We start from the raw sequence: 18,828 nt of genomic DNA, 5'->3' as shown, positions 1-18,828 counted from the left end.
CGACGGATCACGGAGATATTAGACCGCAATAATTTCAGCCAGACTTTTCGTCGTCACAACTTCATTTCACGTATCGTTTGTTTAATTACGGTATCTGCGCGCATTATCGCTATCGAAACGTTAACAGTCCCGTTTCAATAACCGTTTATTAGTACACAAGATAATCGCTGATTCATTGAGTACCAAGGGAGGATACTGGCAATGAATCTCGCCGTATCTTAACTGCGTTCGGTTGTAGGATGGTTTCGATCGAAATCTGATATGCCGATACGCGAAATCCGTCGGGCAAAAAGCGGAATCGTTTCAAGATCATCTCGAAATCTTTCCTCGGCGATGCTTTACGACCGATCCAGCATTACCTAGCGTTTATTACATCTGGCCCTCTACGGTACAGCGCGGCCGATGGCACTGCAATTACGCGAGATAGTCGATGCGCTAATTAATTAGGATATAAAATAGTCTTTAACGGAGCGAGGAAGCAGTAAAGATAACCGTCTCCGACGATAAATATCGTGTCGATACCTCGGATACAAACTAACGAGATGAGGTTGCATCAACTGCACCGTGGTACCGTTCACCGTAACAGGAGAGCCGGCCCGGCCCGGCCCGATCGGCAGAAACGTCACCGAGACTCCGGATGTTCCGCATTTCATTCGATCGAATGGCCAACTATACAGATCATCATTCCTGACGGACTTCTGATTTAACCAGAACTCAACGGTTTACGTTCACTACCGTAGCTCCAAGATATGCGGACACATTTCTAATAGCATTCACCTAATAATGCTCACAAAATCATTCACGAGTATTACTAAATTTTCTATTTTATACTTCGACTCCGTTAGTAAGATCACTTTATCAATATTTTAACAAATAAGTATCTACACGCCACAGAAGATTACAGAATGCAGGCAATTTTAACTTTTTATTGTTTTATGCATTTAATGCATTGAAATAATGAAATTGTTCGATTTATTGCTGTCGGTGGATATACTCTTAAAAGAATTTACAATGTTATCATCTTCGCCAGGTATTAGAGCTGTCGACATATCTTTTAGCAATATTGTGCGTGCAGGAATATTGTTTTCGTCTTGATCGTTCTTCCTGATCATATTAATATTCTTCGGCTCCGTTCTTCTTTTAGAAATTTAACGATTATATTTACCACGAGGAGCCGAAATGTTGAACAAATGCACGATTCACCGTGCACTGAATGTTCAGCGTGGCCTCGTGGCTTTATTCCCCGCTGTGTCCAATGATCCAGCACCAATCGAGACATAATCACTATCATTACACCACCTTGTTGCAATTGAATCAGTGATGTTCGGCCTGCTACTAAGAAAGTCATGAAGCAATTCTAATTAAAGTAGCCAGTACTTACCGCGTCTCCTCGTTTTATTATACTTCGGCATAATTTTATTCGTTAATTAATTAAGGCATGCTCGAGCAGGCGCTGCTGTGGCAATGCGGAAAATCGCGGGGACACTGCCACAGGCCTTAATATCAAGCTCCAATTGATTGCCTGACAAGGCAGCAATGAAACGAGTTCGTAAAGAACCAATGAAACGACGCGTACGGAAGCGTTTAATGCACTGCATACTGAAGATGTATAAAGTTGCACTGCCACGATAGAAAACGGTGCATTAGATCGAAAATGACTGGACGTATTAACTCCATATCCTCAAGAAAATGAATATATCATCTTCCCACAGAAACATCTCCTGTAATTAAGTTTTTCTCGATTTGCTCGTCGCGAATCGATAAATTCGTAACTGTACAAAATCTTCCGATTAAAATTGACCACCATAAATCCTGTTTCCTCCTTTCTACGTTTATTTTGTTCCAAATTCACTCTTTGTCAAACTAAAATACTTACAATATACTGTAGCATAACTGTATTTATAAATTTAGAAGTAAGTAAATGTGCCCATAATTATGAAAGTGGTCTAAGTCAAAATTTAAAAAAGAATGAATTTATCACTTATTTCACACGACATGATTTTCAACTAAATTTATTCAATGTAATTTTTACGATATCGTCAAAAATGAACCTTTAGATAGTAGTTGTAATTACAACGTTATACGGAATTCATTTAGTGTTAATTATGAAAGTGGTCTAAGTCAACATTACTATGAATTGATCGAAAATTGTAGAACAAGAAATACATTTTCGATCAAACGAATGTCGCAGCCGGATTTTATTTCAACGAAATCACTTGAAAAATCAATAACAAGGAGAGTAAAAAATACCGCGAGCGAATCTGTCTCTTGGCTAAAAATTCAATGGATGAGATTCTTGAAAAATGAACCTTATAAAATGTTTTATAAGACTTCTTTAGATGATTCTGAATTCCAAGTTTTGGATCTTTCACCTAAAAGAGGAAGACCAAAAATATACGAAAATATTCAATTACTTCCATTATACAACACCACTAGACCAGTAACGGAAGAAAAATATAAAGATCTTATGTGTTTAATACCATACATCCCTCCAGTTTTCCAGGAACATTTTAAAAATCTTAAAAACTCGAAATTATGATAAAAATGGATTACTTTTTAAAAATGATTAATAAATGTTTATGAATTATTTCGTGAAAGTTGTTGTTTCAAATGGACCGTTTATTTTGAAAGTGGTATAAGTTCTTTTTTTTAAAGAAATTCAAAATGCCGAATCTGAGCTTGTATTGTCTAAATACCCCACGCAACGCTACTTACAATTTCTTTCGATGACATTGGACTTACACCACTTTCAAAATAAACGGCTCAAATAAAAATCACAATTTTTGATTACTTTAAGTCAATTATAGGACATTCAGTTAATTTTGAAAATGGTCTAAGTCAATTCAAGCTTTAAAAACAATATTTTCCTATGAAATTCACACAAAATTTCATATCTATAATAAATCTCCATTAATCAAGACTAATAAAATTATAAATTAAAATGTCGCATAATGTAAAAATATTTTTTAATTTATTCAAATGCGATTCATTAAATATCTCGAAACAAGAAATATATGACTTAGACCACTTTCATAATTATGGGCACAAATTTCATACATTATATTAACTATAATTTATACCAATAACGAATTTACACTTGACGCGTGCATTCGACATGTATTTAACTAAATCCATAACATCTACGAAACAATAATGATATCGCATGCACAAACAAAACAAAACAAAAAATGCTTCGAATAACAGTACCGGTGTAAAATGATTTTCAAATATACCTAACCATTAAATCACTGCAACTTCGATGTATACCTACTTACGCGAGATGCCGTAAACGTCGACGACTCGTCTATTTCGTCGCCGGATTAAGGGATGGTCGTAATGCATTTATGCGAACGCAGCCGGCACTCTAATCCGCAAATAGTCCTCCGTAGAAATTCAGCAGTGGCATTATGTCACTGGAATGCCAGAACGAGTTGTGATTACGGTCATCGTGGCGTCGCTCGAACATTCCCAGAAGCGCCATTGGCCAATCGGCCGGGCAATGAAACCGAACCCTTTGACCTGTTTCTAGCCTCAATTCGCATTCCGGAATCGTAGAGAATAAGCGGCACAGACAGTCTCATTAAACGCTTCTTGACGCGGCTGAACCTTCGAACGGCGCGGTCGCGGACGCGGACGGTGAAAGTGCGTGCATGTAGCGCGGTTCTTTCCACGTCCGAGACGAAAACGCGATCGAACCCGCTCGACATTAATTACAATGCAGCACATACGTGAAATTCGCCGGGAATGCCGACACCCACGCGTGGAAATAATAGCTGCGGGCTTTGTGAAATGGGGCGCTATCAAAAGTCGGCAATGCCTTCGTGTAAAATAATCCCCGTTTCATAATACGGGAAAGAAGGTGCAGTAAAGAATTATGACGAAAGAGTTTTACTCCCACGACAATAATTACCATACGCTGCAGATTTTATGCAATCGTACGAAACAGTAAAATCAATTGTTTTCGATTTACGAAAATTTTTTTTAAGAATCGATACAATTTTTATTTGTCTCGTGTCTCTTACAGTTGATGCAGAACATTATTATTCTCTGTACAGATCCCTTTGTCTTCGTATATTTTCACGCTAACATGCCTTCAGAAGGTCGCATCGATATAGCGCAATGTGTATAAACCGCAATCTAATACATGAAATCATTACTCTCTTGCATTATGCTTCTGTTTGCCATAAATTATTATAAATTATATACATATTATATTATATAAATTATATATATTTATTATATTATATTAATTATATAATATATATAATATTATAATAATAATATATTTATTATTATAAATAATTGTAATATATATTATATTATAATATTATATATTATATATATTATATATATGATATAAATTATTATAATTATAAAAAGCTAAATAAAAATAAGCAAAAAATAATAAATAAATAAAAAGGCAATGAATAAATAAATGAAATAATAATTGTAATAATTATAATGTTTCGAATAAGGTCGAAGTAATTCCGAAGGTATGCTCGGCAAATCCTTTCTTGGCCGCGATCGAAAATAGGGCACATCTATCTATCTATCTGGTGTCATAACTTGTTGCCACCAGTTTGTTCGCATTCCGGTCGAATTTCATCGGACGCGCGAAAGAATTGCGGCGTTGTCGTACGATTTCAATGAGCTCCAATAGTCCGGCCTTTCATCTGCACTCGGTTACGTGATTCTGCGCTAATAATTCACTGTCACCGATAGTTATCATGGTTTGCCGTGCGAGCGCGTCGCGCAGATTCGTGCTAATATTTCTAGATTTACAACGGTTAACGCGCGACGAACGATGCCGAACGGAACAAAATGACCACATTTTAGTCGACTCTGTCCTGCATTCTTTGATAGTAAACATACGGAAATGAATATTCGTTTCTAATTTCTAGTTTCTTAACCAGTTAGCTGTGGCGCCTCCTTTTCAAAGCGCGCACCATTCTACACCTTGCATAAAAATTTCATATGGTACACACGAGGTGTCATGCGCATCAGAAAGTTAAAACGGCTGTCACGGTTAAACTACATATTATTTTGGATCCGAAAAATTAGTAAATATTCTTCAGACGTTCTAAAGTAAAGGTGAACAGCGTTTTTTTGAAAAATATCACTTTTACGTAGTAAAAAAAAATCCGGAAAGTTCACGCTTCGTGACTTGTTCGATACTTCGAACGCGGCACGAGTCCGTCCCGACCTTCTGTCAAAGCCTCGTGCTGCGGGTTCTCGAACTTCGCGCCCACACCTCTCATTGGTCAGTGTTTTTCGTTAATAACGCGTAAACAAAGCCGCAGATCGCATTTTCGCAAAGGAAAAAGTTACTTGGAATGATCTCAGCTACCCCACATTTCCGTATCGCGAGACGTTTTTGGGACACCCTGTATGTGTCGCGAGAATCAAGCGATGACGAGTATACTCGTCAAATACAGAGTAAGTGACGCTGTTGAAATATTGCATCGAAAATACGGTTTTATTTGATAAAATTAACAATTTTATTACTAATATTTACTTACTCACTTAACACTAACATATACTGCATACATAATAAACGAAAAACGCAAGAAAAATCAAATACTTACGAAAGTTAAAAATTCAAATCGCTGCTGTAGAATGATATTCAGCAAAGCAAGGAACGATACATAATGGTACATTGCATGTCGAACACCAATATCGCGAATTATTCATGCAATCATTCATATGTTTTATTTGTTTGTTTTATTCTGGTCTGGCCTCAAAATATTCTAAACATCTTGAAATTTCAGAATACGTTTTTGTTTTCACAAAAATTACAATTTAAACAGCCAATGGTCACTACTTCTTACGCACGACGAGTATACTCGTCATAACACAAAATACTGCCACTTCTTCATGACGGGTATACTCGTTAAACACAGTTAACTGGTTAAATTGAAGTTAATTTCTATTTAGCGACCAAACAATTTACATTCGTTCCTAATCCAACCTTTGTCCCTGTTTCAACCTTTTGCACTCGAGTGGTGACTCCGAGGCATCATTGAAATTGTTACATCACGTTCCAAGATAATTTTTATACTACCAAAGCTTAGATATAAAAAGTCGTTAAAAGACTAACTGCTGTATAAGAGTCACAAGACTCAATTTCATACGCATGAAATGCACTTTGTCGCATAAAATGGAAATACTATAAGACAGAAAAGTTAAGTTAAATTTAAAATTCAAATCGTTTCGAGTGCAAAGAGTTAAACTACTTAACATTAAAAATCATAGAATTGAGCGACCAAATATCGAAGATAAGCGTTCATGCCAGATGTTATACAGGGTGTTCCACAATTATTTTAACAGCCCAAGATATTATCTAAATTATTTCATACGTTGACCTTGACATGACCTTGACATGACCTTGACATGACCTTGACATAACCTTCACATGACCTTGATATGACCTTGACATGACCTTGATATGACCTTGAAATAACCTTGATATGTCAAGGTCATGTCAAGGTTATGTCAAGGTCATGTCAAGGACAACGTATGAAATAATTTAGATAATATGTATAATATTATCTAAATTATTATTATTGTTAATTAAAAAATAAATTATTATATATATATATATATATATATATATATATATATAATATATATATTATTATATAATACCTTCACATGACCTTGACATGACCTTGACATAACCTTGATATGACCTTGAAATAACCTTGATATGTCAAGGTCATGTCAAGGTTAGGTCAAGGTCATGTCAAGATCAACGTATGAAATAATTTAGATAATATCTTGGGCTGTTAAAATAATTGTGGAACACCCTGTATAACATCTGGCATGGACTCTCATCTTCGATATTTGGTCGCTCAATTCTATGATTTTTAATGTTAAGTGACATGACCTTGACATGACCTTGATATGACCTTGACATGACCTTGACCTAACCTTGACATATCAAGGTTATTTCAAGGTCATATAGAGGTTATTTCAAGGTCATATCAAGGTTATGTCAAGGTCATGTCAAGGTCATGTGAAGGTTATGTCAAGGTCAACGTATGAAATTTTTAAGCAAGGTGTACAGTCGTCACGGTTAAGTTACTTATTATTTCGGGTCCGAAAAATTAGTAAATATTCTTCAGACGTTCTAAAGTAAAGGTGAACAGCGTTTTTCTGAAAAATATCACTGTTAGGTGGTAAAAAAAATCCGAAAAGTTCTCTCTTCGTGATTTGTTCAATACTTCGAACACGGCTCGAATCCGTCCCGACCATCTGTCAAAGCCTCGTGCTGCGGGCTCTCGAACTTCGCGCCCTCGCCTCTCATTGGTCAGTGTTTTCCGTTAATAACGCGTAAACAAAGCCGCAGATCGCATTTTCGCAAAGGAAAATGTTACTTCAAATGACCTCAGCTACCCCTGATATTCGGCTGTTAAAATAATTGTGGAACACCCTGTATTACAACGCGAGGTCTGTGACCATTTCATCCCACGAAGTGATTACACGATATTGATACGAATTGATATGAGAAATAAATATATTGCAATTATTCTTTCAACTTTTAATGCCAAGGAAATTTATGTTCTTTCAGAACGCGATCATCCATGTTCGATCAATTCCCAACGCAAACAAATTTCATTTCTAAAATCGCGCGATTAAAACGCTGCGAACAGTAACACTCCCTGAGATTTAACGAGCGTAGACAACACGTCGGTCCCAACAGCAGCAGCAGCAGCAGCAGCAGCAGACATTCTACTATTTGCGAAATGCAGTCTGGACACTCGGATAGAACTGAATCGCTGAGTCGGTTATTAACACCTTGCCAGATTTTATTGCCTCAAAGTATTCTTGGCAATTATGTCGTTACACGTTTTCTGATAGCGATCGGACAATCGATCTTGCAACCGAGATTGCAACAGGAACGACGTTGTCCGTGATTTCCATTATTTCAATCGAACCGCGAGTTCCGTTAACTGCTTGGCCAACGCGTGATTTCGCGTGAGCTTGTCTTTCCGTCCGTTTATGGTTCTTTCACTGTCAAATTCTCCGGCCGCGATCCTATCTTGCGGTCGAACAAATCGTTTGATTATCAGGTCGCCAGCCAGCTGTACAATCGTTTCAAGAAATGGAAAACGCTTGTGTTTTCAGCTCGCTGGATGTGCCCAGGCCGGTGGAAAGACATCGGAGTAATTAACTGACGTGAAAACGGCTCGAACTGGAAAAGACTGACTTTTCATGAAATACGAAATAAATTTCGATTGCTAAAAAACAATGTTGCGATAGTTACCAAGAAATTTTCGTGCGTGAGATCTCGAGGGCCATAATTTACGTTTCAAAGATGGCGATATAATGGCAGAATATCACGTGCATACCTAAAATGAAGTGCAATGCTTGCAATACTATTGCAAGTATAGTAATTTTTTTCTAATTCACGCTCAGATTGCGCGCAGAAATGGACAATTTTGGAGAAGGAGATACGATTATTCGAGCCTTGGGAATCGTTTCTACAGTAACCGATTGTCAACAACTATAAAAACGGCTCGGATAATCGTATCTCCTCTCCCCAAATTGTCCGTTTTTGTGCGCAATCTGAGCGCGAATTGGGGAGACATTACTATATTATAAGGCCATAATTTGTTTCAAAGATGGCGATATAATGATAGAATGTCACGTGCATGCCTAAAATGAAGTGCAATGCTTGCAATACTACTGCAAGTATAGTAATTTGTCTCTAATTCACGCTCAGATTGCGCGCAGAAATGGACAATTTTGGAGAAGGTGATACGATTATCCGAGCCTTGGGAATCGTTTTTACAGTAACCGATTGTCAACAACTATAAAAACGGGACGCAAGGCTCAAATAATCGTATCTGTTCACAAATTGTCCATTTTTGTGCGCAATCTGAGCGCGAATTGGGGAGACGTTACTGTATCGTAAATTACGAATTTCATGAATCGCGTACAATTCATTTTTAATGATTTATTTCACGTCGAATGAAAGGCGAACACGGCCGAATGGTCATTCGGAAGGAACAGTATCACGGTACATGCGCAGATAAGAAACGGAGCGCTCGATAAATGTGCAGGCAACGAAATCGATCGGATAACGAAATAGCCGATCCGGCGAGTTTATTAAATTTACGCATCGGCCAGTTTAATAACGGCGTGCGCCACCTAATTTCTCGAGCTTCTGCCTAACGAGTCTCCGATAATTACGTTGTAATAATGATTAACGACTGGCATTCGGTCCCCGTGTACCTCATTAATTCTTGATCACCTACGGAAGTTCGGAGCTCACTAGTTATTACTAGTAGACACAGTAGTGGACGCTGGTAACGCGGATTCCGTCGAAGTGATTAATGTGCACCGCTATGAGCCAGATATATTTTTGCCCGATATCCTGATTAACTTTAAACGGAATCTCGTTTGCTCGTAAAACTTCGAGACGAACACGGAAAACGATCCTCCTCTTTTTCTTCAATTATATTCGCAACCCCTTTGATATAATCATTACCGGCCGCCACTCTTTTTGCTCGCGAATACATTGTCATTAATCTTGCGCGATAATTACTCGACGTTATAGAAACGGAGTTAATGAGAATTTGATCAGAGTCGGAACGACGCGACTCGGACTTAATATTATTGATCGAGATGCGGCCCGATAATGTTTTATTGAGTGCAACAGTATCATTTCGATTACAGGGGCATAGTTAAACACACTTTATTCTCTAATTCTATGATATTCATTTTTAAGGAGTTCTTTATAGTTCGCGTTTCGACGAAACTTATGGATCATAATATTTATTAGTAGCTGCTAACCCCTTCGGCATTAAAATCTCCGGTCAATGCTGAATGGAAATTGTGACTAACGTGCTGTCAATAGGGAAGAAATTACACTTAATGTAGGACGAGTCGCGCATGCATCACCGCGTGCATGGTTTATGGTTATATCATCAATTCACAATCAGCTACCGAAGTCCTTGGGGAATACAGCCTTCCAACCTAACGCTTCGAAATAATTGCTGTCTAGCAAATTGGCTGGTGGATCTATTAATTCGTCAGCCGCGCGAATATAATTACTGTGATCTACGTGGATAACATATGAGTTCCAAGATTCGTATTGTCTTCAATTTCACCGCGGACCGTTGTGCTTCATTCATCGATAAATCTCGCGGTGACTTTAATCGAGGGAATTCCTAAAATTGTGAGTAACAACAATTTGCCGGTTTTCAGGCGCGAGGAAATAGATGCGGGTAACCAATGATGATGACACGCGAATGAATCACGATGGTCGGCTAAAATCACAGGAAAAAACCGTTCCAGTCGGCGTTTCTCAACTGTTTTATCTGCAATGGTACCGCAACCTACACGTTCACGCATATAAAATTTTACAACGATCCTATTCGGGGATACACCTAAAATCGTTTCGCCGGTTCTTCTTTGGCGCGATATAAAAATTGCTGCGCCCACTTGTACCGAATCTGACTCTACGAAACGAAAGTTAAGCGAAGTGATAAAACGATATACGTCGTTTGTGAAAATTCTCTTTAAAATATAAAATCAAATGGATATTATAATAATAATATATAGTTTTGGAACATTCGTCGATATTGTTAAGGTTAAATTTTTGCATAACCAGAAGGAGTTCACCAACGAACACTTTCGTCGTCTCGTTAAGCCTAATATTAAGGAAATTTATTTTAACCCTTAGCGCACCGAAGGCTCCGCTACGGAGACATTTGTCATTTGTTCAGTAACTCCGAAGGCTCCGCTGCGGAGCCAAATGTTTTTAGCATACGTTATCGTCGGCGTTAGCAATTGTTATCTGTAGTTAAAACGTGCTAGGTCTGTACCATTACGATTAAACCATTTTTTGACCTTTTCTATGGTTAGCAAAATGGAGAAAAATAAATATTACGATGAGAATTTAGAGCCGAGCGATACCGAAGACGTATTTGATTTTGAAGAGTTAAAAGACATCGTGGAAGACAATGTTGGTTATGATTCTGACACTTCGAGTAGTAGTAGCGAAATTATACTACCAAAGAGACGAAGAATGAGAATTATTGAAAGTGAAAGCGAAGAATCGTTACAAGACTTAGATGAATGGCGCGATGTTACGGAAGAATTACATATTCCAGATAGAATACCTTTTAGTGTATTGCCACAGGTCATTGGACCACAAGTTCCTACGAACATTGAACAGCCGATACAATATTTTAAATTATTTTTCACGGACGAATTGGTAAATGAAATTATAGTGGAAACCAACAATTACGCAGAAAATGTTCTAAACTTGAAAGAAATATCTGGTAACTCTATTTGGCAAAGTGAATACTGTGACACTTGTCCAAGTAAACCCAGAATGCACATGGGAGATTGTTACCAAAGATATCACACCATGGTAAATTACAAAATTTAAAATTTATCTTTTATTTACAATAGGAAAATGTATATTTCTAAAATAAATAAAATCAAATGCATTCGCAAGGACGTGTAATCTTTTCCGCTCAAAATATGACTTCCTTTATCTCAGGTGTTTTGCTTCAAAAATGTGTCGGAGTTGCTGGTAGGCAGTACTCGAGAAACGCGCGGAGCGCTAAGGGTTAAGTATGAACAGTCAGCGGTTAACCAAATTTCATGGAACAAAAGCAATTTTTGTTTGACGATAAAATCGAAAGTAGTTTTAAATAACCAATTTAGCCTGGAAAGAGCTCGGTTGTCACTTCACGATTAATTAATTAGTAGCGTAGCGGCTAAGGGTTAAGTATGAACAGTCAACGGTTAACCAAATTTCATAGAACAAAAGCAATTTTTGTTTGACGATAAAATCGAAAGTAGTTTTAAATAACCAATTTAGCCTGGAAAGAGCTCGGTTGTCACTTCACGATTAATTAATTAGTAGCGTAGCGGCTAAGGGTTAAGTATGAACAGTCAACGGTTAACCAAATTTCATAGAACAAAAGCAATTTTTGTTTGACGACAAAATCGAAAGTAGTTTTAAATAACCAATTTAGCCTGGAAAGAGCTCGGTTGTCACTTCACGATTAATTAATTAGTAGCGTAGCGGCTAAGGGTTAAGTATGAACAGTCAACGGTTAACCAAATTTCATGGAACAAAAGCAATTTTTGTTTGACGATAAAATCGAAAGTAGTTTTAAATAACCAATTTAGCCTGGAAAGAGCTCGGTTGTCACTTCACGATTAATTAATTAGTAGCGTAGCGGCTAAGGGTTAAGTATGAACAGTCAACGGTTAACCAAATTTCATGGAACAAAAGCAATTTTTGTTTGATGATAAAATCGAAAGTAGTTTTAAATAACCAATTTAGCCTGGAAAGAGCTCGGTTGTCACTTCACTATTAATTAATTAGTAGCGTAGCGGCTAAGGGTTAAGTATGAACAGTCAACGGTTAACCAAATTTCATGGAACAAAAGCAATTTTTGTTTGACGATAAAATCGAAAGTAGTTCTAAATAACCAATTTAGCCTGGAAAGAGCTCGGTTGTCACTTCACTATTAATTAATTAGTAGCGTAGCGGCTAAGGGTTAAGTATGAACAGTCAACGGTTAACCAAATTTCATGGAACAAAAGCAATTTTTGTTTGACGATAAAATCGAAAGTAGTTCTAAATAACCAATTTAGCCTGGAAAGAGCTCGGTTGTCACTTCACGATTAATTAATTAGTAGCGTAGCGGCCCATTAACGTGACCACAGGTTGAGGGACGCTGCCTTAAATTACTGTACTTCCAGGTAAACTCCGTCCCGAGTTCGCTCGGAAAGCGAACCACCTCATTAGTTCGCGCAAGGAAGTGTCGGGAAGGAAGGTTCTCCGTTCGTAGAAACCGGTGACGCGATCGATTAACCGTGCATCTCCCTAATCGAAGTCAATTCTGGCGGGATTCTGGCATCGATGCGCGGCCGATACCGCTGAAAAGTCGATTCCAGGTCCGGACGCAAATGAGATCGGTAACAAACGGCGGCCCCTTATTTATTCGAGGAAACCTTCGTAAATCGCGACGGAACGATTCGCAACGCGCGATCGTCGCCGACGCGACGTTCACCCGCACGACCAAATGATTTCGCGTTCGGCTTAACCGGCTCTCGCTCTCGCGCTCGCTCTCGCTCTCGCCCATTAATCTAATCGATAAAATCACTGGTAATCGATAGCCGGCCGTGACGTGCGCGGTCACGCTGCAATCGTGAGCTCCCACATGTGCATACGTTTGTTAAACTGGCGCGGAACTGTATCATACGAGTGCGCGATGCAGGCTCCGCGTTTCGGAACCTTTGGGTATCCATCGATCCTCGCGGTCTCCAGCGTAGATTCAGCCATCACGATTCCGAGGAATCGTGGAACCTTTTCGATCGTGCTGCGGTTTACTTGAACTTGGCTCACGCTTGGTTTTGCGAAACTTCTGACTGCTTTATTCGTAAAACACAGATTTGTCCGAGGCAATCTACATCAATTTTGCGAAACCAAGTAGAAAGTTTCGCCTTTCTTTTAACGCTGGATCTATGGAGTAATAAAAATGATCGTTTTGTGCATTGTTTCATGAGAACAACCAGAATCTTGTTATACAGATTTATAGCGGTTTTGATCGTGATATGCGTTCAAAGACATTTCGTTGCATAATTCCAAATATCACGCTTTAAATTGGACGCATTCGCGTCTGTCACAAATGCATAAAACGGGGCCCAACGGCGATGAGAAAAATTGTCTCGGATGGATCTAACGAGATTCTTCTAGAAAACCGAGCATAATTATAGAGACTTTGATTTTCACGTCTTTGCTATGTATCCAGGTTAGATCGAACAGTCGCGAAGAAGGTAAATGTCGTCGTGCTTACAGATATTCTGCGAACAATGGAGAATCTTATTAGTACACTGCTATTGTAATAATTTTGAACGCCATAATTTATTGATATCGTCGCAGTGACAGACTTCACGGGCAACGGAAGTGAAGCGAAATATTCGTGGCCTGGATAGAGGGGCCTCTAGCGAACATGCATCGGCGTGCTCCGGCAGAACGAAACGACTAAATTAGCCGACTACTGTTTCGAGATTTCCTCAATCATTTCATCAACCATCATTATCAGCCTCTAGAGTTAACGGTTCGTGGGCCAGTTCAATCCCACGCGATCCCATCGACCGGTCGCGGCTACGGTCGCAGAGCCGCGGCCGCGGCCGGTCAGGAACGAAGGGGGCAAAATTACCTTGATGTGACGTAATTCTCGATATGACTCGCCCACTTGCAGATTTCAACGCCTCTTGAACGTTTTGTTATTGCATCGATGAAAATGATTTATGTTTTTTTTTTAGTACCGACCAGATTAGAGCCGCGATAGCCGTGTACCGTGATGAAAGATCGCCTTTGTTGGATTCTTATGAGCGCCTGCACATTGTTTTCGGTTTCACATGTTTTCCGATTACGTTTGTTTCTTATTAATCCGAGAAATTAATTATTATGTAACACGTCACTCAACAAGTCTCCGTTTTGACACATATATGGCAACACTGTTGACAAACCTATATGATTTCTGGATAGCAGCATCCTTCAAACGATACATGTCAAAATTTCATGACATTTTGATGATTAGTTTACAGGTTACAGTGGCTTTAGTGACCCCAGTTTTGTAATTTTCAAAACAATGGTTAGAAAAGAATTTCGTGTATCGATTAACCCCTTAACGTGCACGCTCGAGTTAACTCGAGCGCGCTAAACTGGCCAAACTGTGCACACTCGAGATAATTCGAGCGGCGTTGTACTTTATGTTGCTATAATTTTTCACACTCGAATGCAATCGAGAATTGAAAGTAACAATGTGAAAGCAAAAAAGAAACAATCGTTTTATTGATATTTATCATTTACATGGGATTGTATAAGCTATAACACTTACTTATTCAAGTATAAAATATATCCTTTTTCCTAGATTTCCTTTTTCCTTGTGAGCCGCTTTCCGACAGCGTATTCATATTCAGATTCTGATTCGCTCATTTTTCAATATATATTTTACTAAAATATAATGTAAAATAAAATATTATAATAATAACAACAACAATAATAATAATAACACTAATAATAATAACAATAATAATAATAACAATAATAATAATAACAATAATAATAATAATAACAATAATAATAATAATAATAATTTATCAAAATCCAAAATTGCAATAAAAATTTTAATTATTTTTGTATTTTTGTAATTTTCTTGCCAAGACAACGTTCTAAATTGTGTTTTTTTACATTAAAAAAAATTGATCTTTTTGGCCGGCCTTTTTCAAAAAAACTGTGCATCAAGGGGTTAAACATTGTTTTTTGATGGGGAAAAATACTGTTGAAGCCAAACAGTGGCTTAATAAGCGTTACGGAGACTCTGCACCAGGGAGGAAATCAACTATTATCGACTGGTATGCTAAAATTAAACGCGGTCGTACAAACACCGATGATGCCGAACGCTCTGGTCGCCCAAAATCGGCAGTTGTTCCGAAAAACATAAAAAAAGTCCACAAAATAGTTTTGAAAGGCCGTATAGTGAAATTGCGTGAGATAGCTGACCCCTTAAAGATATCAGAAGGTAGTGTGTTTACAATTTTACACAACAATTTGAGCATGTGTAAATTGCTTTCGAAGTGGGTGCCGCGTTTGCTCACGCCGGACCAAAAACAACAACGTGTCGACGATTCGGAGCGCGGTTAAGCGATGGTTAAATTGAACGAATTACGCTTCGAACTGCTTTCCCACCCACCGTACTCTCCAGATCTAGTCCCCAGCGACTACTGGCTTTTTGCAGACATTAAAAAGAGGCGCCGGGGAAAGAAATTTGGCTCAAATGCTGAAGCGATTGTCGAAACGGAGGCCTATTTTGAGAACAAAGACGAATCGTTCTACAAAAAAGGCATCGAAAAGTTAGAGAAAAGTTGGTATGAATGTATCACTCTTGAAGAAGAGTATGTTGACGAATAAAGTTGAATTTCTAAAAAAAATTTGTTTTTCTTAGCTAGACCAGAGACTTATTGAGTGATGTGTTATTTAATGCATGTTCAAATACATGGAATGTATTCAGATTTTATAGTAAGATTTAAAGCCGAAGAAATGATTACATTATTTTCAAAAGGTTGCGACTATACATGCGAATCTCTTTGCAGACTCTGCTCCAAATATCCCAATGAAATTTCGAAGAAAAATCGCACTAGCTTCGACGTATGCTCTACCAGAAACTTCGAACTGGACGTTAATTTCTTGGACACGCACTCCGAGGCTATTGGTTTACCTTGAAACCAAGCTTACGCTGATTCCGATAATATTTTATGTTGTTCTTCGGTATGCAGAGTGAGCATCGCAACACGACGACTTCGAATAACCGGCAACTTGGTCGATGCGCAAAAAGATTGTAGTCCTAGCATCGCGTTTCGCGCGAACAAATGTTCTACGTCAAAGTACGTCTGCCTGGGAACTGTGTAACTTCTGTTTCAAACATGTTCTCGTACAGAAAATAATTTACGAGTTATTCGTAGTCGGCATGTTACGGCAACTATTAATGTTCCCCGGTCTAACACGCTTGCACAAGAATTGTTTTAGCATTTTCTACAAACGAGTCCGTTAAGCCTCGCGCTTCGTTTCTGCATCGTGATCCAGCGTGAAGCCTAGAATTATCATCGAGGAAAAGTGCACGCAACGGACGTTAAAACTGATAATACAGCGCGAATGAGAGATACAGGCGGCGCAAACTAAACGTCTCAATTTCTGTGAAATATTTCTCGAGGCGGGTAATATTTCCTCCCAATTCGCTACCACGAAATGCATTTAGCATAAGTATCCGTTATTGAATCCCTATTGAATCGCTATTCTGACAGAATAGCGTAGAAACTAACAGTACCATCGACTTAATAGATCGAAAACTCGGACAGCGATAATGACAAGCGATTCGACAAGATTTGAGCGACTATAAAAATGGTTAAACGCGAGAAGATAGGATGAGGAGCCGCGAGTTGCATGACTTAGTCAGTACAAACGAAGGTCTGTAGTCGAAAGTGATTCAGTATTTGCATAGAAACTTTGCAATCGCTTACTTAAACATTATGATTTCATTTCCTCGAATAAACTACATATTTGTACTATTCGTGTTCCAAGTATGTATTTATGGCAGGCGTCATATTGAGTCATAATTTCCTTTTGAGTCATAGTTCCCATGTTTCTCGAGCTCGGTGACAGCAGGCCGCGTCGAGGATACAAATACAACGCAGTGTCTCGGTGCCAGCTGCAAGATTATGCGATTAAGAACGCAGATTTCCACTTAAACGCTTCACAGCGATCTGTACGGGAGGACTCGAGCTCTTAGCGCGAGATTTCCTACATAGGATATCCCCAAATTCGCGATACTTTCACGTCTACGTTTTGCTAACACGGTGACAAAGATCACAGAGTTTCAATTTTGTTAGTTTATTCGTCCGATTTGTCGAGATTGCAGAAAATCATAATTTTTCCGACCGCGTCGAGCAGCGTAATGAATTCGAGGGCCTTGACAAGGTTGAGAGCAGACTATTGAGAGCTCCGCCACTCAAAGAAATCAATGAATGCAACAGGTTTAATGTACCGATCGGCCGGGAGATTCAGCATTCAGCCGCGCGTCCGACATGAGAGAACGATCGAATCAAGTTCAAGGTAACTCTGGTAATGGAAATACAAGTCGTATTCCATTCGGAGATGCTTGAAATGCCACGGGCGAGCCCAAGCTTCCCTAGAAGGTCGCCGATCCTTCTGCGGAAAATGACGGTACTGTTCGTCAGATTAGTCGTCGGAAAGATCAATTTAACGGAGATCCGTACGCCCCCGCGCGCCGTGGTTCGTTGTCTCGTACTTGGATATCATTAAAACGTTCTGGCCCCTTCGTTTCTCGGCCATGTTCCTCTATTGTCTAGAACTTCGTTGTTAAGCTATCGGAACAGGAAACTTCCATTTCCATCGCGAAAGATGGAGGCACTAAAGATTTAGAAGATTGTTCACAAGATACCGTTCGTAGACCAGTTCTATTTTGAAGGAAATATAATATATATTATAATATAATATAATATAATATAATATAATATAATATAATATAATATAATATAATATAATATAATATAATATAATATAATATAATATAATATAATATAATATAATATAATATAATATAATATAATATAATATAATATAATATAATATAATATAATATAATATAATATAATATAATATAAAATAAATATAATATAATATAGTATAAAATAAATATAATATAATATATCCGAATTCGCGTTACCTGAATTCATCAAACAATTCAATCTAAAGTGATTCATACACGACACGAATCGATAGAAATGAACACTAAATGCTTGTTTTATTATTCAATCGGGATGTTAAAAAAAGACTAATTTTTTCATGAGAAATGATATCGAAACCGTTACGACGAAAGTATTAAATATTAAATTAAAAATAAAATGTTTACAATGTAAAATTAGAATTTGCGATTATAACAAATCGACTTTTAAAATGATGTCATTCATGATGTATTCTCTTGTGGACTACAAATTCAGCAAATTAGAGAAATCGTTGAAATATCTTTTCTGGGCGATTTCACCGAGTGAAAGATAATGCAGCAACAGTTTTAGATTCTCCAAATGGTTCCACCGTTTTGCATTCGATCTGCAGAGTACAGAGGCTTTCAAAATCAACGATAAGAAGAACTCGATCGGGCCGAGGTTCGAACGATGCGCTGCATGCTTCGACGAAACTCCGTAAAACAGTATCGAACTACCTGTTCGATCCGTCCCAGGCCCTCAAACGAGATTCTACATCGCGTAGAT

Source organism: Megalopta genalis, chromosome 7 (assembly GCF_051020955.1).
Source record: "Megalopta genalis isolate 19385.01 chromosome 7, iyMegGena1_principal, whole genome shotgun sequence".
Taxonomy (NCBI): domain Eukaryota; kingdom Metazoa; phylum Arthropoda; class Insecta; order Hymenoptera; family Halictidae; genus Megalopta; species Megalopta genalis.
This window is presented reverse-complemented; position numbering follows the sequence as displayed.